A 21,755-nucleotide genomic window follows, 5' to 3' on the forward strand; every position below is an offset into this window, starting at 1 on the left:
GTTATTATAACCCAAAATGTTTCTTCTTGGTTAGCGTACATAATCTTTTTCTCTATAGCTAGATTTTACTTACTCAGGGAATAAATCACTTCTACTTTTATATCCATGATTGTACCTGATAGAACTTTTTAAGGATTCTCAAAATCAGTTGTGGCATGAATGATTATTTCTGCCAGGTACTATAACAAATAAATCTGCAGACTCTGGATTACTCAAAACCAAAAATATCAAAAACAAACAGCCATGAAAATTTATTAGGCTTTTTCCTAAGTGAAAAATGAGTTGAATGTGTCTATATTTTCACACTCTGGTGTAAAAACTTACAAGCATGGAGTGTAACTGCAGAGAAAGCAAAGGTCCTAAAAATAAATTGAAAATAAAATAAATTCAGAGAAATGGTATACATATTACAGATTGATTTTTATTCTCAAGTGCAAGAATAATTCTAGTTAAGAAACTGCTTACTTGGGTATATCACAGGATATCCCAAATTTAGGAAGTCTTCTCTTTGTTGGCCCTGAATTGAAAGCTTTTTTAAAAAAAATCAAAGCTTTACTATTAGTGAATTAATTTACAAAACGTAATATTATTTTATGCTACAACTTGACAAAGAATCATTGATTAATGCAATTTTTGTCTTTCCTTCACAAAATTGGTACTGCCATAATCCAAAATTTATAAAAGATAAGGTGAAAAGTTTCATATGTTAAAACATTGAGATAAACATTTCAAATATTAGTAGTAAGGAATAGCTCAGTGGTAGAGCACATGCTTAGCATGCACAAGGTCCTGGCTTCAATCCCCAGTACCTCCATTTAAAAAAATTTCAAATACTGTTTCCACCAACCAGGATTAAACTATATATCAAGTTAAAAACTAAATATAACTTTACAGTATTGTACATTTTTTTCTCTATAGTTCAACATTTAAAAAAATTTATTTTAAAAAATACATACTATAACTTAATTCAGGCCCACCTAAGACTTCATATTTGTACTGTACAATAGACAAAGAGAACAATAGAACGTTAAAAATTAACCTAAATTCAGCTTTTCTGAATGACTGTTATAGGCTTAGGAAAGACAAAGTCAAATATTTAAATGCATATATATATATATGTACATATATATACATAAAATATAAATATATAATATATATATATACTGGAAGATTTGTTTAATCAACTTAGATAACTAGAATAATAAATGATCCCAGACGGTGTTATAGTTTTGAAATGAAGAATGCGCTCATCTATATTGTGAATAATAAAATTGACCTTCTTTTACAGAGCACTAAACTATGTGACAACAGTGATTATATGTCTATTCCATGCTATCACGTAAATGTATCCATCTTCCTCTGACATATGAATAACACAATGCAGCATTATTCTTGCTGAAAGAAACTGACTATATGAAAGTTCAGCATGTGGGGAAATAGCACGCCTACAAAAGTAAAGGAGACGCTCTTCTGATATGACATTAAATTCTAGATCTAAAGTTGTTCTGGGAATAGTTATTTACACTGCTGGTAAATTTCATATTAGAGGTGCTAGTCTATTGAGTACTTTCCTCTTTTTCCCATCGTGAAAAAAAAAAAACCTATCCACACACACACAGAAAACAAACATTTCTCTAAATACAAAAATCCTGTCCTGGGCTTGTAATATCTCTGTGTTTAAAAATCCCCACAAACCGCTCTCCCTGAAATAAAATATCTATATATATTCATAGTTATCTAATAATTTGTACTATTGTTCTGCTGACTTTATTTGATTGTAAATTTTATAAAAAAAGAATTTTAAAACTAATTTTTTTCAACACAAAGAGCTGATATGTTCTGTCCAATCTAGATACAGCAAGTCTGTGTGCGTAGTTTCTAAAATATTATCTTATTAAATGCAACCGTATTTTAATACTAAGTTGGACTTAAATTATTTAAATCATTCTATTTTTCATTGGGCATATATTTATCTTAATGTTAATATGGTATGAGACTGAAAAGAATGTATGCTACCTTAATAGGCTATCAAATCCTGTCCTTCTTGTGTGAATTTGGATTTATCACTGACCATCTTCCACCTCTGTCCCCCCCACTTCCCTTCTGCAACATAACTACTTACAGGAAAAGCCAATATCAGCATGGTTTACCAGCTGCAGGAAACATGTTCATCCTTTCCGCATACACATCACTAAAGGACTCAATACTGATATAAGATACATGGAAACATTCTACTAATATGGCCACTTATTCTATATATATATAATTATGAATCATTTCATTTAATATTATAAAATACTAGCTTCAGAAGTCCTTTCCCTCCACATATATTTATCCTCACAAATATGTGAAATAATTTAAAATGTGACAATTTTTGTGATGATTAATTTCTAACAAAGAAAGTATCTCAAGCCATGCAAGAAGAAAATACGTTGCATTGTAATTTGTATTAAAACAAGAATAGTGGCCTTATTGAACTTGGTAATTCTTTTATAACATCACATATATGTTCACTGAAGACGACACTGTCAGCGCACCTGGTAGATGAGTTCACTTGCCTACTGTCTTCCACTGAGGTAGCAAGTGGAAGAAATAGCTGAGGCCCTTTCTCTCTCAATATGAATTCTTACTCTGTGTCAGGAGGCAGAAGTTATAATAAGTTTTTCTTCCAGACAGCAAAAACTTACATCCTTCCCAGCCCCACGAATTGGTGATAAAGTAGATATAAAACAGAAGATCTGCCACGTTGCTTTTGTTTTTACCATTAGCATTAAATTAATATCTGTCTGCTTTTAGAAAAGTCAAATACCAGAAAAGTAAGTAAGGCAGAGACAAGCAAAATTTAAAATTTACCCCGGACCTAGACAAACCTAAACAAATGAACATTTTTGGCTGGTTATTTTCCTTAACATGCTATGAAACAGAAGAAATTTCTGGAAGACTCTGTGCTGTTTCAGTTCTAACACACATATAACGTAGTACTATCTATCACCCATAAATTTTTAAATTTTCCAAATTATGTCTCAGTGTTTGAACTAAAATATTTCCTACAAACTTTGTATTTTTTAGGTACCTGAGATTAAAGGGGACTGTTGAAAATCAAGAGAGAAAGAAAAAGATGAGGGAAGGAGAAAAATAAGGCAAAATCAGGGAAAGCATTGTCCATTGCGACAACCAATCCATCATGGACCTTTGTGTAAAATTCTCAATAAGCCAGAACACAAGGTTTTTGTTTGCATAGACTTTTTTTTTTTTTTTTGATGACAAGCGGTTTCCCTACTAGATGACTATGATCTTTACCCACGTTATTCTTTCACAAACTAGCAGTTTTCTGTCATGGCTGTGTAGCCTCTCAGGAACTCTTTTCTCTTTCAAGCACATTTTGTAAAAGAATGGACATAGTTCTTCTCCTCTGTCCTTCTAATCTTATTTTTGCCACTGGACTAGCTTCATGTCAAAGTATTAATATCTATTTTCAGAGAAAAATAAAGCCTCCCTGATAAGTTAAATCTGTTGTCCCCAAACTTCTTTGCCAGATGCTCTGTATAAAGTTTTGAGAAATATATATATGTATATTTACATATAATATGATACATAATTTTAAAATTGTTTTCTAAAGCATTGTACATTATTTTCTCAAGACCCTGAGACATACTGTTTACCAACGATTCCCATCTATGTGATTGACTCATGATTTGGGGGCCAACTGCTCAGAATGGGTTAGCCAGTGAGCATGGACCCAGGTAAGATCTGGCCCAATTTTCAGCTAGAGGGGCTTCACTGGGAATAGGTGGCCCCTTTGGACAAAAATATCAAGGTATCCAGGATAGCGATTGTTGGCCCGTTGTGATCTGTGGCAGTAAGATGAGAAGTCACCATGGCAATCATCAAAGACCACAACCCTGTGTTATGACTGAATTATGGGAAGATGCTCTAACTTGACCTGCTCCCAGGCAGGGAGATACCCGACCACTGATGATAGATCTAGAATCTGAGTGTCCCACAACACGAAGATTTTTGTCCTTGGAGTCAAATGGAACATAGACCGGGGAATGGAAGGTGAAAGCAGAAGGTTAATAGTTCTCCTGAGAAATAACAAGGGCCTGAATGAGAACAGTGACAAAGGGGGCAGACAGACAGACAGACAGACAGTAACATCATGACATGGTCTTGCTACTCCTGGGCGGGTGCCACAAAATGGCATTGGGAGTGCAGGTGAGAGATTCTGGGGGAGAAAGGGAGAGAGAAGCTATCACCCAAGGCTGAAAAGAAGCAAGTTGTTTTTCATCCTATCCACTTGGTTGAGGTGAATTTAGGTTTTTAAATAGTCCTTGTTTAAACCAGGAAGTGATAGCTCAGGACCTTGGAGAGTGTAGTTCAATTTAATTGTTCAAGAGGTACAATATATGCTAGTAATTAATAAAAACACAATATTAAAACATTATGCTATTAGGCCATAGATAAAATGTGTATGTATTCTGAATGCAAAACCAGGACATGTCTGATAATAGACTTTTTTTTTCTCATTTGTAAAATGAATTACACAAAAATAATTCCAAGAGTAAATTACATTTAATTATACACTTAGAGACTAGCTTTTTTTTTTTAAATGTATAAAACCTGGACTGATCTGAAAAATCCAGAATGTACAGTCACTAACCATAGAAGATTTGACCACTTAAATCCAAAACACATAAAAACATAATTTTAGTCATAAAAACATCAATCATTTTATGAAAAATACATGAATTTGGCAGGGACTGAGGTAAACTTGGTTATCTCCACTGTCCTTATGAACTTTACACTTGGGAAGTAACATTGTGACTCAACATGCTAATGTACGTTATCTCTTAAGACCAGTTCAGAGGCTAATGTTACCAGTTAGTGAATTTGTTTCTATCAAGGTGCTGCTTGTCCCACTCAGATACCGCTTGGTCCAAAGCAGCTTTGGATGAGTAATACAAAAATTTTTGTTCCAGTTCTTTTCTTTTTGCTTCTTTTGTTTTCCTTCCTTTTTTTTTTTTCTTAGATAGACATGGGAATCTATACAATTTTTTCGTAAAAGCATAATGTAATTGCAGACAGCTTGTCCTGAGAGCCTATATGCCGTCATACTTTTAAAATTACATCCTTACCTATTGCTCATCCTAGATGTCATTAAAATTTTTAAAGAATTGTCTTATGATATATTATAGTATTTTCTACATATTGATTTGGATTCTGTTATACTGGTCAGAGAGAAATACCCTGAACTTGGGTCTCTCAGGTTTTAATTTCAGTGGTTACATAGGTAAACTTACATATGTGCTTAACCTGTAAGGTCGAACTGTGACCATATCATTTTAAGTAGATCATAATCTTGTCAATGTGGATTCACTGATATTCTTAGAAATTTTTGAAGAATACATAAGGAATGATAAAATTATCTAAAAAAAATCTTCACAGAAGAAAACTGCCCTATCATAAGAAAGTAAATAAATGCTTGAGATGACTCTGTCACACCAATTTTAATAACATGCATCATTGCCAGTTTTTTAAAGTTCTGTGATTAAAAAAATTAACGTCTCCTGCCCATGCAGTGAATTCACTCAAATACTTTCAACAGTGATCCTGGGTAACAAAATTCATCCTGCTGACATATTGTTTTATTCCAAGTCCCACTGAAAATAAAATTGATCACACAGCTAAGTTATGGTCACTATAATTTCGTTGCTCCTTACAGTTGTATCTTAAATGTCATCTGCACTGCCTCAGATAATAAAGTCAGTGCAGGATAACTCTTTGTTCCTTCTTCTTTGCCCTTATTTCACTACTGCTTAAAACTTTCGATTAATCACACATTTCTTTAAAGCTTTTAGGTTTATTATAAAGCAAAAAAGCCAAACCACATAACCACAGTGACATTAACTCAATGAGTCATTGAATCACTAGCTTTGCCAGAGAAGCAAATCTTCAGTGAGGCACAGTTGGCATGTCCTTTACAAGAATTTCTTTGAAAAAGAAAATTATATTTGTGTGCTATGTTTTAATGACAAAACATAAAGAAAAGCCTACAGTGACAATGAATTTTTGCACCCTACCAAAATTTCAGAGTAGACTCCTTAAAAATCATTTTTTTGCATAGTAACTTTATGCAAAATCATTTATTAAAAAAATCAACTTCTGCAAATTTTGAGAAATGTACCTAGAGGCACACCTCATTTTGTTGTGTTTTACTTTATCATTCTTCAAGGATACTGCATTTTTTTTTTAATGAATTAGAATTTTGTAGCCACCCTGTATCAGCTCCAGTTTTCTAAAAGCATTTGCTCACTTCATGTCTCTGTGTCACATTTTGGTAATTCTAGCAATATTTCAAACATTTTTATTATTGTTGTATTGGTTATGGTCATCTGTGATCAGTGGTCTTTGATGTTACTATTGTAATTGTTTTGACTTTTTTTTTAGCAATAATGTATTTTTCCTTTCAGTTTTATTGAGATATAATTGACATACAGGTTTAAGGTGTACAGCATAATTATTTGACCCAGAGATGTCATGAAATGATTATCACAATAAGTTTAGTGACTATCCATCATCTCACATAGGGACGAAATAAAAGAAAAAGAGGGAAAAAAAAGTTTTCCTTGTGGTAAGAACCCTTCGGATTTACTTGCTTAACAACTTTCCTAAATAACATACAGCAGTGTTAATTATATTTATCATGCTGTTTTTATATGCCTAATAGTTATGTATCTTATAAGTAGAAGCTTGTATCTTTGGCTACCTTCAGCAAAAAATATTTTTAATAAAGGTTGTTGTTTTAGACATAATGCTCTTGCATACTTGATAAACTACAGTATAGTGGAAGCATAACTTTTATATGCACTGGGAAGTGAAAAAACTTGAGTGACTCGCTTCACTGTGATGTTCGTTTTACCGCCATGGCCTGGAACAGAACCCAGAACATGTCGAGGTGTGCCTGTGTTATGCAAAATAAGATAAAGCTGTCACTGAGAAGCAATTGAGGTGTGACGTCAATTTGGTGGTAGCATCTGTAGTCTAAACGATTAGCAGGTTCTGTTTGGCTTCTGTGGTTATGAAGGAGAAGGAATCCCAAAGAACCTTGAATTTTTAACCCTCAAATCTTGAAGATCTGTTAGAATTGTGATGTCATCGACAGAGTAAAGAAGTCATAGAGAGGTTAACTTTTGGGGAAAATGCTATAAGTTTAATTTGTACTAGGTATGCTTCCAGCTAGCAATGTCTAACAGGCAATTTAAAATAATAAGTACTCATCCATTAAATAACGTTTTACATTTAACAAAGCACTTTTATAGTCATCATCTCATTTGATCGCCTCAAAAAAATCCTGTGAGTTGATATGTCAGGACAGATATTATCGTTATCATATTTATTTGATAAATGAGAAGATTTTTGGAATGGAAACTGTAAATTTGGGAAGAATACAAAATATTTTGAACCTGCTGTTTATTACCACTATTTTGATGGGTGAATATTTTGAAACTTAACTTTGACACTTTGATACTTGACTCTCTATTTATGAACATAAATATTTTATCCTTAAAGAAACTGATAAATTTTTAGTTTTTGAAAATAAATGTTGGTTGTTAGAATAAATCCACTGAGCCAGTTTAATTCTGTGACCTATCTGTTAGACACTATAGTTACATAATTTCCTTATTTCCATTGTCATTTTTCTTTTACCGAAAATGTTTTATTGGAATCATTTCTTTGCCATGTAAATTGTAGGAGACTAATTTGATTAATAAATCAATTTTTGTCCAAATCAAATTTTTCAATAATTATAGTTTCTGATGGCTGGTTTTTGGCCCTGGAATTTTCATCATGATCTTGGATCTAATATTATGCAGAACTACTTCAGTAAGGTATTTTTCCTCACCTATTTTAAAATGTGTTCATGCACAATTACATCCTTATTGTTTTATTTTGTATTGATACTTACTGCAAAATCTGGACTAATACTCACTTGAGAGAGAGAGAGAGAGAGAGAAAAGGACCAGAAAAGGCTTTAGAGATCGCTAAATTTTAAACCTCATGTATGAGAATCTCTAGAAACCAATATTTCCTCAGGAGATTATATTTCCTACCTCATTGCACTCCCTTTATGTTAAGAAGCAATGAGTGAAACTTACCCTTCCCAGCCAACTGGTGCTGGCTCAGAAGTCCTGAATTAAAGGAGAGGCAAGAAATTATTTCACCAGTATAAAGAATTTCAGATGAAGAATTAACATCGAAAAATTGATGGAATCAGATGGAATTTCAAAAGATGCCCACTTGGATTGCTGAGAAAAATGTCTCAATAACTGCATTCAAATTTTGTTAGCTCACTGTTCAAAACATTTAAGTCCTTAGACTAGTTTCATCACATCTTCCAATATAATAACTTCATACTTTTCAAAAAAAAAAAACACCTCTCATTGTTTAGCAGTGTTAATGACTTATTTGTATTTAATACATGGAGAGATTAAAGCATTAAGATAATCAGTGTAAATGATACCGTGGGAAAATAAGAAACCCTTACTCAGAAAGGCAATGACTTGAAGTTCAAGAGCACAAGTCTTAGAGTCAGACAGCTGTTTATTCAAGTGCTTCCTCTGCCACATACCGATGGGAGCGCTTGGGTAAGTTTCTCTCTCTCATGGCCTCAATTTCCCCTTTTATAAATGAAGATCATCAGAGCTCCCACTTTTAGGTTCTTATAAGGATTAAGGAAAATGATGTAGACAGAGCACTTAAGCCAGTTCAAGCAGCATACCAGATCGTTAATAAATGCCTTTTAACTGAAAATTAAAATAATGTATATTCTAAATGTTTTAAAATGTCTTAAGCTCTACTGATGTAATAGTTTGGCACTGAATTGTATGTCTTTGATATTATCATAGGCATTACTCTCTATTAGTATAAAGATGGCCTGTAGAATCTAGCCAGTGGTGCTATAAAATACCACTATCCTACATGTTTACATATATATGTATATATATATATATATATAGTTTTAAAATATGTTTGTGGGGCGGTGGGTATAGCTCAGTGGTAGAGTGCATGCTTAGCATGCATGAGGTCCTGGGTTCAATCCTCAGTACCTCCACTTAAAAAAAATAGATAAATAAACCTAATTACTCCCCCCAAAATAAAAACAAAGCAATAAAATATGTTTGCAGAAGAAGATGGTAGAGATCTTTATGCAGGCATCTTCTGGTAGAACTGATTTCATATTTTAACCATAGCAAGGGATACCAGACATTTCCTACATTTTATTTTAAATTTAATGATTTTTAAATTATCATTCTAAACGATACATAAGATCTTATAAAGTAAACATTTTTGATATTCAATTTTGTAAAATACAGCATGTGTATTATCTGTACAGGTCTTTAGAAAAATTGTTGCCATTTTTAAGTAAAATAAATTGTCAAACGCTGTTGCCTAGAGTAAATTTTCACTTCCACAGTATAGTACAGAATGTTTCTTAGCCTTTATATACATGGAGGATTATTTTAACATTAAGAAAAAATAATGAAGGTGACAACCTGTTAAAGAAAAAAATTAATTTACAGGAATCAACTTACAGTTTCAATATTAATGCATTTTACTCTTGAAGAGTTATAAAAGGATGTTAGAATTAAAGCTAAATATAAGAAGCTCTGGGTTTTTTATTATTCCTTGAAAAGTAATTTGGTTGCCATAAGAGCCCAGTCTCACCTGGATTGGCAGTGAAATCATATTGATGACTAATAAACATATTTTTAAAAATATTTTTATCAAGGTGACAAAGAACAGATACAGTAAAGAATGGGAAAATATGAACTACTGAAATACACAATTGTATCTGAAAGAATCATTTCTAATTACAGGAAAGCCTCACTGATCTGTTCTGCCCTTGGAGAAACCAATCTGAATTAACAAAAAGATAATAAACTATAGAGTCTAACAGGAAATGCAGATATATTACTTTCAAATTCACACTGTAAATTTAGCTGCTAATAAAAGCACTTCTAAGTAACAGACTTCCCTTGCGTGCTTTAATAAATAGGTGGGAATCATTTGAAATTAGTTAGACCCATTTGTATCACACAATGTGTTAAAATCTTTAAGAACAGCTTGGTTAAAAGCCTCAAGCAATCTTGTTTACACTATTAGCAAATCTTTGCCTCATAGATCATACAAAAGTAAATTTCAGCCTAGCCTAGTTCAAATTATCATAAATTCTGAATTATATTCAGCATTTTAAAGCTGGAAGGGACCTCAGAGATCTTCCAGTGAAGTCTGTAATGATAAGGTTTTCCTGGCTGTTACATCTAAAATACGTGCCATATGTATAAACAAATTCTAAACATTGTTGACTATTTTCAGAAATGTTAGTGGCACTCTAATGTTACCTCAATATGCTATATCTCTTCAAACTTATCAATAATTTTACTTGATATTCAGGAATGTTTGGCCGTGTGATTTAAAATCATTAGCATTGTGTTGCACTGTTTCTGTTATTTGCCTTAGCTTTTCCTTTCTTGTCCCACTCTGATCTAGAAAGTTCAGGAATAGTAGTCTTCACCCTAGCAGTGTGAACAAACACAATGCGCAAATAACATAGCCAACAATTTCAAGAAGTTGTAAGAAGTCAGAACAGAACTATTACACAGATCTGAAATCACTAGTGATGGGAGCCACCATGTGGCTTTCTACACACATGAGAGAAAGCTTACAATTTCTCTCCTGTACTCTGTGCTGCTTAGGTGTGTTTCATATCGTGAAGAAATCGGAGAAGGCTGTACATGCAACATTGCTAAACGATACACTGTAGTTTCCAAGAAACTGGCTCCCTAACTGTATATTCTAGTTCTTAGAGACTTTTCTGGAACTGATGGGAAAATTATCAAAATATGCCATCACTTCTAGGAAGAAAAAGTGGGGTTTTTGTCCTTCAGCACCACCTGCCCAGTCACCGTGCTTTCTGATACAACCTACTTTATTTATCTATGCAATAAATACGCACTGAGCGGGGACCAGGTGCCCAGCATATGCTCTGTTGCCAAGAGGAATGCAGAAGAAATGTTAGACAGTTTCTGACCTCGAAGAGTTTCATGTCAGATTACAGGGAAAAACACACTTTCGTGAAGCAGCTAAATTACGGCGCATGACAGTGTGCCCTACTTTCCAGAGGAGAGGTGTGATTCATGTTACAAGGAAGGGGAGGTCAGGACGGACTCAGTGTCAGGAAGGTGCCCTGAAGAAGATAAATCCAGATCTGGACTTACTAGACTGGGTAGGATTTTCTAGTCTGAGAGAACAATGATGGGCCGTCCAAGTGGAAGAATTACCTAAATGTACAAAAGGCAAGAAAATAACTCTTAAAATGCAAAATGAATACTCCCTGCTATTAAATTAAAATTAATTGAAAAAGTAAAGATTCGCTTTCTCAGTTGTAGTAAATACATTTCAAGTGCTAAATAGCCACGCATGGCTGGTGGTTGGAAGATAGGATGGTGCAAGTAATGAACATTTCTATCGTCCTAGAAAGTTCTGTGTAGTATTCATTCCGTAGCAAGATCAACCTGAAAGAAGTGGAGGACTTGGGGTGAAAAGGGAGTGCAAGTCACAGAAAACTTACTTTGAGGGTCAGTGACCAGAAGCAGAAATTCCACTGTGGGTCAGAGCATTTTTGGCCCTTTGTGAACTTCATGAAGCCCATATAGCATACAGAACTTTCCCTCCTCAGAAAGATGGGCCAGTTAGTAGGAGGGACATAGGGGATAAGGAGGTAGTTTCAAAAGGGAGGAAATGAACTAGTTAATGAACTAACTTGTTTGGCGATGCCCTCTACACAGTGTGAAGCTGTGTAAAAATTTAGTGACATCCGAGGGCCAGGAAATGAGAACTAGAGAAAGAAAGCAACCTGTGGGTTGGACGAAAATTCTACCTTTCGAGTAACAGTTAACCTGCAGGCACAAGATAATGTCTTACGTTGCTGCAAGCTTAGCATGACTTGTTTGCAAGAAGAGTGAAAGGAAATCTAAATGAAATGACTGAGAGGGAAAAGGTACTAACCAGAGCAAGAGGGGACTGTTGGAAGGGCTCTGAATATTCAGTTACTCAAGCCACCCCACCACGTTGGAAAGGCAGGAAGTCTGGGAAGAAAAATTATACAGTAAGAAACATCTCTTGTCCTGTATCTCTGACAAGTAGGGATTACCAAGTACTCCTCAACCCCCACCATATTAGGACAATGTGACATCTCTTTCTCTTTCTTTAATCATAATATGTGCAGATTTATACAGAGTATCATCTAGGCTTCATCTAGGAGCCTTGTCCATTGCTGAGGTCTAATCATGGTGCTATCTGGTAACATCCAGGAGAACAAAGACCCTGGAGACACCCTCTGACCGTGTGTTCATTATCTTGACCTTGGTAACCATTCTACAGTGTATCTACATATCAAATCATTGCATTGTACACTTTAAATATATGTGTTTGTCAATTATTTGTCAATAAATTTAAAAAAGAAAAGAAAACTACCCAGCTGAGCACAGACAAGCCAAAAGTGCTCCCCCAATTTCCACCCAGTCTCACAGGGTAATAATGTAACCATGATAGAATCTTAAAAATACTAAAATGTATTTATCAGGGGGGAGGGTATAGCTCAGTGGTAGAGTGTGTGCCTAGCATGCACAAGGTCCTGGGTTCAATCCCCAGTATCTCCATTAAAGACTAAAAAAAAAAAAAAGAAAAAATCCCTAATTACCTCCCCCTCCCTAAAATAAAAAATAAAATAAAATAAATAAAATGTTTTGTTTTCCTCAAACTGCAATCTGGAGATAATCCAGAATGCCAATTCTCCCTCTCTCTCTCTTTCTCTCTCTCTCTCTCTCTCTCTCTCTCTATATATATATATACATATATATATATTTAATGATTATGTTCCTTTATTGTCACTAAAAGGGACAACTCTGGTATTTTCCTACTGGAGGGGAAATAAAGGTAGCATGTTTCTTCTTTGAACTAACCAATACTTTCAGATTTTATTGGACTTTTTTTTTAACCTTTATGGGATTTTAAAAATTATGGGAACTCAAAGGGATTTAGAGTTTTAAATAAAGTTTTTTAAAATGAATATTAGTCTTCAGATTATAATGTAGAGATGTAAGTTAAGATAATCTTTGGGAGTAAAGGTCTCAACATCATGTACTTTTTGCTTCAGAGCACATTTTATTCTATCTGGCTGATCATCACTTTCATTATTATTAGTCATTTGTGTGGTTCCTCATTAGTCATTGGAATTATTCATGTATAGTTCAGTTCACTTTTTTTCTCTATATGACTTTGCTGTACTGGTTGTTCTTTGTTTACATGTGAGCCTAAACCAAGAATAGGAGAAGAAAAGATGACATTTCTTTATAATTTTGCCCTTATGAAAGTCTTAAAAATATCTGACCTGGGTTATATGTTTCAGAATTTAATGCAACTTCTCAAGTCAGTTAGACAATAAAACTGATATGTTAACAGGCAGTCCTCCAAAAAGGCTGATGTGGCCAAGCAAATTGAGGAAATGCTTTGTACTCTTCTAGATTTATGATGATTTTTCATACATTAAAGACTCTGAGAAAGAAACCAGGTTACTTTTGTTCTTTCAATTTACATGGCTACAGAAATGTTTTCTTACAAAATAGCTTGTAATTGTACAAGAAACAATTTGCTTTCAGGGATCTCGAAATTGTAAAAGGCAAGGAAGCCACTTTGTTTTACTCTCCCCAAAGTTGTCTTTACTAGCTGTGCTTTTGGGGCAAATATTCCTCAGTTTTTGAGGGAAAGACTTCCACCTCTTATGTCATTCTTCTGATTAGTTCATTCCTCTGTCTCCTCAATATTACCTGGTTACCCTCATGCTCAAGCTGATCACTGGTCGATCTCAGTGACTGCAAACCTGACTGGTCATCAGAATTGCTAGATCTCTTGAAGAATAAAACAAAACAAACAAATGAAAAACAAGTCTGGGACAGTTCCTTCCCTAGAGCTCTGAATCAGCAAGAGTGGTTGATAAGTGTGAATATAAGCCAGGATGGTGAACAACTGGTCTGCCTCCAACCCTCCCTGACCATGAAAAGGAACATGTTTGGAACTTCAGAGGTTTTCATAAGGAAAGAAAAGAGGAGATACAACAACTAAATGCAATGCATGATCCTGCATTGTATCCTTGATGGGGACAAAGAGGGAGGTGGGCTGTGAAGGACCTTAATGAGACAACTGATGAATTTTGGACTGTGGATTATATAATAGTACTTTATAATAGTAGGTGATATATGAACTGTGGGTTAGATACAGTATTTTATCATGTTAAAATTTCTGATTTTGATGAATGAAATCTAACTGCAGAAGAGAATGTTTGGTCAGGGGGCAGGGGAAGTTTCCCCAGGAACACACACTAAAGTACTTACAGGTGAATGGGCATGATGTCTCCAATGTATTTTCAAATATTTGAAGGAAAAGATGCATATATGTATAAATATAGAGATGGAAGAGAATGATAAAGTAAATGGGGAAACATATAAATAACTGGTGAACTTAGATAAATGGTATACTACTCTAGCAACTTTTCATCATTCTGAAATTATATCAAAAAATTTTTTAAATTTAATTGCAGTTAAAACTAAAGGTCCTCACATTTCTCTCCAAAAAAAAAAAAATGTAATGCTGAGCTATTATCTGATTTAGAGTAATCAAGACAATAGACATCCAAAAAAGCAGTTTGGAATCTCTCATAACAACTGGAAATTAGAAAAGTGATTTTTCACATATAAATACCTTTAAGGAGTATAACTATACACTTGAGAATTGAACAATATAGGTTAAACTGATTTAAAACTTCAGTGACATAAAGATTATTTCTTTTTTTATGAAATAAGACAACAACAAAAAAAAACACAAAGTATCATTTTCTGAAAATCCATGAGGCTGTCATAAATTAGATAAGTAATGGAGTAATAATTTAAAGTCAGAAGATTACAAATTCAAATTTAATTCTTACTAAGTGTGAGTTTTGAGAAAGTCAGTTAACCTTCCTGAGTAACAATTCTCTAGCCTAAAACAAACCTACTCAACATACAAGCCTCATTAGTGAGAAAAAATTTAGTTAAAAAAAAATTGCCAATCTATTGCCTTACATATAAGAACAGAAACTTTGTCAAGTATATCTCAATCATGTAAATTAAATTTTTAGCCATCTCATAAGAGCTAATTAGGTCCTAGGTCAGTGGACCTAAGAAAGGATTCCGTCTGAACTGTGAGGTGAAGACTGAGTTATGAGAAGTGTGTTTCCAGGGGATAGGGAAGAGGGGATAGTGGCAGAGAAACGAATGAAGCTCTGGCTTACAGAACCATCCTACCAACGCGTTATCCTTAGGGATCCAAAAAGAGAAAGAGAAAAACCCTAACATCAGTTTTTGCTATGACTCTCCTACCTTGGGGTTTTTAAATCTGATTCTCTGAGATTGATTTGGAGCAACTCTTCAAATAATCTGTTATAAAGTTATGTAAATGTTTTCTGAGCACTGAACCATCTGAAATCATCCTTGAATGGCTTTACACAGGAAAATACAAATTGTTTGGATGTGAAATCCTTCAGTCACAATATTATCCTTTCAGTATCTTTAGATATTTTTCATTGTCTTAGAATATTTACCTGTAGTGTCTGAAGCTAGCTGGATACACTTTTCCATGGATAATCCTTTATTTTCTTTTCTACCCATTATTTGGATACTTGACAGTTTTTAATTATAATTCATTTCCCTTGCAATTCAAAAGTTTGTCAATATGACTTTTGTATTCTCTTTTATTGTGTTATCTTGAATTTAGTAAAGTCACTCAAATCTGCTTATGCAGGTCAACCAGTCAAGTTTTCTTCTATTATATCTTTATTTGCTGTTTCTGTTTCATAAGTTTCGGTTCCATCCCCAGGAACACTAAGTAGTCATATATTGAAGCTCCATTTCAGGTCTTATTAACCATCATGTCCTCTTTGATAATTTTCAGCTTTTTATCCTGTTTTTGTATATTCTGGGAGAGCTTCTCAAGCCCACCCTCTGATTCATGCTTCTGTTCTGTCATTTTTATAGTTCAGTATGCTCAATGACTTTTAAAATGTAGGCTTTAATTATCCTGTTTTACATTTAGTTTTATTGAAAGTCTTCTTATGCTTATTTATCTTCATTTTTTAATCTCACTCTGTTCTGTATTGCCTGCTGTTCCTGCTTCAGCGAGGCCTGTTCTTGCACTTTACTAAGTACAGCAAACAGGTCTCAGAATGTCCTTTTGAGTTATCCAAGACATTAATTGTAGAAACATACTTTTCCTTTGGGCCTTCAAGCTGGTAATACTTTTTCCTTATTCTACAAGATTTTTTGTTACCTATTGTTTTGCTTTTTTCTCCTATTTACACATTATCAAATGGTTCACTTCCTAAACTCAGTCTCAGAATATAGAATGGGTGGATTACCCTAAGCCACATTTTCTAATCAATCAGTGAGAACAAAATCTCCTTCTCAGATTACCCCTAAAAAAGAAGTTAATGTGCCCAGATTCCAGTATGATTTTTTAGTTCCTAGCAGGCATTCACTCTGTTGAGGTGGTGATTTCTTTTACCTCTGGCCTGGTCCTCTGAAACTCTAAGATACAATGCACAACAACCTAAATGTCCCTCTACCCACTGTATCCAGGATATCACTGTCACCATCTTCAGACCTTTGCAATGAGCGGTCAGTGGTCCCACTCCATATCTTCTGCCCAGCTGTTTCTGAAGGATGCTCTTCCTGAATGGAGAGAAAGGTGGTAAGGGAAGGTGGGGGAGGTCTGAGAATAGACCTTTAAATACATCAAAAGTCAACACCTGAAAAAAGTTTTTTTAATTTAAAAATGTTAAAAAATAAAAAAGAGGAAAAAAAGTCAACACCTGGATAGTTGTTTTTTTTTTTTAATGGTTGTTATAAACCCTGGATATAGACACAGTGGAATAACATAAGGAAACTACAATGTGTCTTCCTTTTCCTTTCAAGTATTCTCTTTGTCTTGAGATGAAACCTGAGGATACCAAGAAAACTGCCCTACCATTGGTTAGCAGAAGTTCCTCCCAGATTCTCGTCTTAGGTTCTTTGAGACTTGATGCCATGTTCTGTCTCTTTAGTGTTTTCTTAAGTATCTTAAGATGTAATTAGCAAAAGGTACATATTAGGACTATTCTAAACAAGTTACCCAGAATGTTCTCTCCCTACTAATAGCCTCTTAAAGTTATTACTTTTAACTGATAGTTAAAATAATGAATCAATGTCACCAGCCTAAACATTCTTACCACTATAAACCTTCCAAAATAGCTCAATGTTTCTGTACATCACAGGAAACTGATGTGATTCTTTTTAGTGTTAAAAATTGCATTGGCTTCCATTTTTTTGTCTCCTTTACTTGTCTCAAAAATCTAGTGATTTTAAATACTGATAATTTTATTTAGTTTTTCTGTTCATTATTTTTCCGTTTAGTTATTCATTTATTAGGTAGTTACTACATGCTAGGCCCTGTGATAGACTCTGAAGATATTGGTATATAAGTTCTACCTCCAAGAACTTACCATGTAATCATGAAGACAGATGATGAAACAAGTCTTTATACTATGCTGTAATAAACCTTTCTGAAGGCATCCATAGCATGAGAAATATCTAAATACTAGTGTCAAGTAGCATCTGATTTTAAATATGCTTAGATTGTTATTTTTACCCACAACTTAGATTCAAATTTTCATTTTAAACATTGTCTTCAGGACTGTGGCTTTTTTGTTGAATTCAAACCATTTTAATCAGCATTTAAGAAATGTCTACTGTGAGCAAGACACTCCACTTGGCACTGTATGGAATGCAGACCTAAATAGGACAAAATTTGGACCCTCAAAGTTTTTAGCTTCATTTCTTAGTCCATTCAGGCTGCTATAACAAAAAAAAACACAGACTGGGTAGCTTACAAACAACAGATATTTAATTCCCATACTTGTGGAGGCTGGAAGTCCAAGTTCAGGCTGCCGGCATGGTCATATTTTCTTGAAGGTCTTCTGGTGCCTTCTCACTCTGTCCTCACATGAGGGAAGAGGCAGAAGATCTCAGTGGAGTCTCTTTTATGAGAACACTACTTCCATTCATGAAGGCTCCACCCTCATGACTAGGTACCTCCCAAAGGCCCCACCTCCTGACCATTATACTGGACGTTAGGATTTCAGTATTTTTGTGGGACACAAACATTGAGACCATAGCAAGCAGGGAATACAGACTAACTCTAATTAACTTTCAGTAAAGCACACAAAGTATTATAGAAGCATAGTAGCAGAGATTACATCAGTGGCCCTTCACTGAAGGGTGAAACATTGAGCTGGGCCATATTGAATATGATAATAATTGGTACCATTTATTGAGGAGCCTCTATAAGCTAGTTCCGGTAGCATGCAGTGTTTCCTGTACATTATCTCTAATCTTGGAAAATGGGGCTATTTTTAACTTTACATTATCTGTATCAGTTCAGAGGGCCTAACACAAATGGAATGACATGTATTTGAAACTCTGCTTGAAAATCTTTATACCCATTTCTGATGGGAGGAGGGGAGCTAGTGGGAGACAATTAGGCAATTCAGTACTAAGAGAAAGACAGGGAAGACCACGATCTGCATTAAATTTAGTGCCTTTGGCAGATTGCATAGCCTGTCTCCTTGGCTCATAGCCACCTATAGATGTAAACTTTCCAACCAGGATGCGGACTCGCAAAGAAATAGTTAGAGAATTGTAAATTAAGTATCATCCTTTTTTGAATTGTATATATCTTACCTCCAAAAGAGTTCAACCAAGATAAATGTATTAAGTTTGTCTCTGAAATATGAAGAGGTGACAAGAGTTTTCCACGTAAGAATTAAATATCATTGTTTTTTTTTTTTAATCTCTCAATTGAATTGAAGAGGTAGTAGCAGTAGCCAGAATTGTGGTTGGCTCAGCTTCCTAAAAGACACTATCATTTTAAAGCCTCAGATAAGTTTTCTCTCAGCAGTGGCTGATGATTCCGTTCAATATGTGGAAAATTGAAACAGAAGTGTGCAGTTGTGAAGGAGAAATTTGATCTAGGACTGCAAACTTAACAAAACTTGGTGAGGCAGAGGGCTGATGGCTTAGATCGTGGTTACATCAGAACAAATCTGTTATGCTATTTGTATAGGTAAAAATTAGCAAATATTTTGGAAGATCATTTAGAATACTGGCAACATTTACAAGTTGAATTTTGTCATGCAACATACCTTAACCTTACAGCAAGCTGCTCCTATGGGTTGAGTCAAAAGAAATATATCAAGCCTGTGTTTTTGTTTTTTGGGTTTTTCGTTCTTTCTTACACACTACAGTATTCCCTATTACGACAGCATTTCTCTTCTTAGGTTTGTCACCCACCTTAGGTCACTCTAAGTGGAAACTCATTTCCATTTCCTTCTAAAGGTATCATTTGTCCTTTTCAAAAAAATTCTTTTGGTGGAAAAAAAAATCATCAGTGAATTAAGTCTTCATGTGGTTGTTTAATGGTTAAATAAATTGGGAAGGGACTTTTAAAATATTAGATTCTTTTCCCCAGCTGTTTGGAGGAACAGAGAATGGCCTGTACTACTTTGTTCGGGAAGTGGTTTTCTTTTTAAAGTGATGACAGTTTTCTTTCAAACGAGTGCTAACAACCTGATATTTACTTTATTTTAAATTCTGCTGAAAATAACCTCTGATAAATTATAAAAATAATCTTGGCGCCTCCTCTTGGTTTGTCCTTTTCATCTGACTGAGGTATTGAAAATTAGACTGTTTGGTTTCACTTTCTGCTTCCTTTGAGTTAGGAGGAGGCTGTTTTGCCATTTCAACTCTGTAAGAGAACTGCCAACACCATTAATCTCTTTAAGGATTATTCTTCCCTCCAATTTGTTTACAAAATGTTAAAATAAAATAAACACTGTCGTAAAGCTCCTCCTTCCTTATCAGGTGAAATTTAGGGGTTCTGAATGTAGTGATATTTTGAAAGAAGAGGCTGTGTTTCCCTTAAAAAGACATTGATACTCTGACCAAAAAAAAAAAAAAAAAATAGACTGAATAAGCTTTGTTCCTCTTAAGAATCTTGTTTATTTAACACAGTGAAATGTGTAAGTCAAGCACTAGTTCGATGTAAGATAAAGTTGTTTGATCACTGCAACTTTGGCAATATCTGAACCCCTTTGGTTTGTTCCTGTAAATGCAACAGCTATTTTTAGGCAACACACAGATATATCTGAGATGGCAATAGAGCATTTTGGATTTATTCTGGGAAAAGAAATTTTAAGTTAGGTAAGATCTTACCAAATCTTAGATCAATTACCCTTAAAACTAATCCACCCCATATGCCGCTATCTATGCAAGTGTGTAGGAATATGCATATTTGCCAATAATTGCAGAAAGGAGGAAAGAAAGAATTGAGAAATATCTCATAGAATCACTGGAGAATTTTTCCTAAGCCTTAAAAAGCCATTTAAAACAGTACTGAGAATCCGATGCTGCCAGGTTCAAAGTGTTCAATTTCAAAACCCTCGAAAAGACAAATATTAACTCTTTTTCTTAGGACACCAGGCCACATTTTTGTAAAGAATAAGAGTAATCTTGTTCTTGAGATTATTCAAGCTACACTACTTCTTTAGTAGTACAAAATGAAAGAGCATCCTAGTCACCTGTGAGTGGGCAACCAGTCCAAACGACAACCCAGATGGACTCTGTGAAATGCTAGTCCAAAGAGACAGAGCAAAGGAGAAACCGGAACCCAGGGGTTTGCCAACTTGAAATATGGGTTCTCTCAAACTTTGTGTTTGCTTTTGGCCTTGGGCTTTTATTCAGTTAAACATTCAAATTCCTAGGAAAAACGGCTCACTCCAGCTCTGCACCTCAGTCCTTTGGGGGTTAAAAAAAAAAAAAGATGAATGTAGCTATGAACTCTGTTCATCTTCAAACTAATGGACTCCCCCTCCCTGCCCCCCTCCGTTGCCTTCCCCCCTCCCCATAGCACCCTTTGTCCACTTTTATGAATTAAAACATGCACACACACTTGCACACACAGGGAATCCTGCCCATTAATTAAAGGACTTGTCAGCCCCAATCCTAGATTCTTACAGTGCAGGAAATGTCTCTCCTTTTAAGTGCAAAACCATAACATTACCATTTCCCCAAGTGCTCTCTGTTTTAGGCTGCTTTCCTAATTAGAGGGATGATAACAGCCCTGCTGATTGGCATTATAAAAGCACTAGTTTGGCTTCATCTGTCCCAGGTGTGCTGTGTAATTTTTTTCTTCTCACCGTTTCAGAGCACTACCTCTCTCCTTCATTGTTCCTTAAAGTTTTCATCTGAGGAATTAATACAGATAAAAAGACATTAGAAAAGAAACGCCACTGCCAGAGCTCATCACCGACACCTTTTATCAAAAGTACAAACTATACAAGTTAGAGGGTTTTTTTTTTTCCACCCTTTTGTTTCTGAGGGTTAAGGGGGTGGGGGGGTGGCAGAGGAGAGGAGAGGCTGGGGGAGAAAACACAGCTCTGTCAATGGGCTGAATGCGCCATTAAAACTGGCGTCACTACAAAGGTTAGAGCAGATCTAACTGTCAATACAGCGAGTAGAGTGGAGTCCGGTAAGGGGGAGCTTTGGTGAGAGAGAGATACTTTGATATTT

The 21,755-nt window shown here is 34.8% G+C and overlaps 1 protein-coding gene and 1 non-coding gene across 11 annotated transcripts in view; both read left to right on the plus strand.

Annotated features, from left to right (window-relative positions):
* Positions 1 to 21,755, plus strand: part of LMO3 (LIM domain only 3) — a 212,284-nt gene that overhangs the window by 130,967 nt on the left and 59,562 nt on the right. The gene's annotated exons all lie outside the window — the stretch shown is intronic.
* TRNAA-AGC (transfer RNA alanine (anticodon AGC)) lies at positions 12,650 to 12,722 on the plus strand. Its single transcript has one exon. It is a non-coding gene; the product is annotated as a tRNA-Ala (tRNA).

Source organism: Vicugna pacos, chromosome 34, assembly GCF_048564905.1.
Source record: "Vicugna pacos chromosome 34, VicPac4, whole genome shotgun sequence".
NCBI classification, from domain to species: Eukaryota; Metazoa; Chordata; class Mammalia; order Artiodactyla; family Camelidae; genus Vicugna; species Vicugna pacos.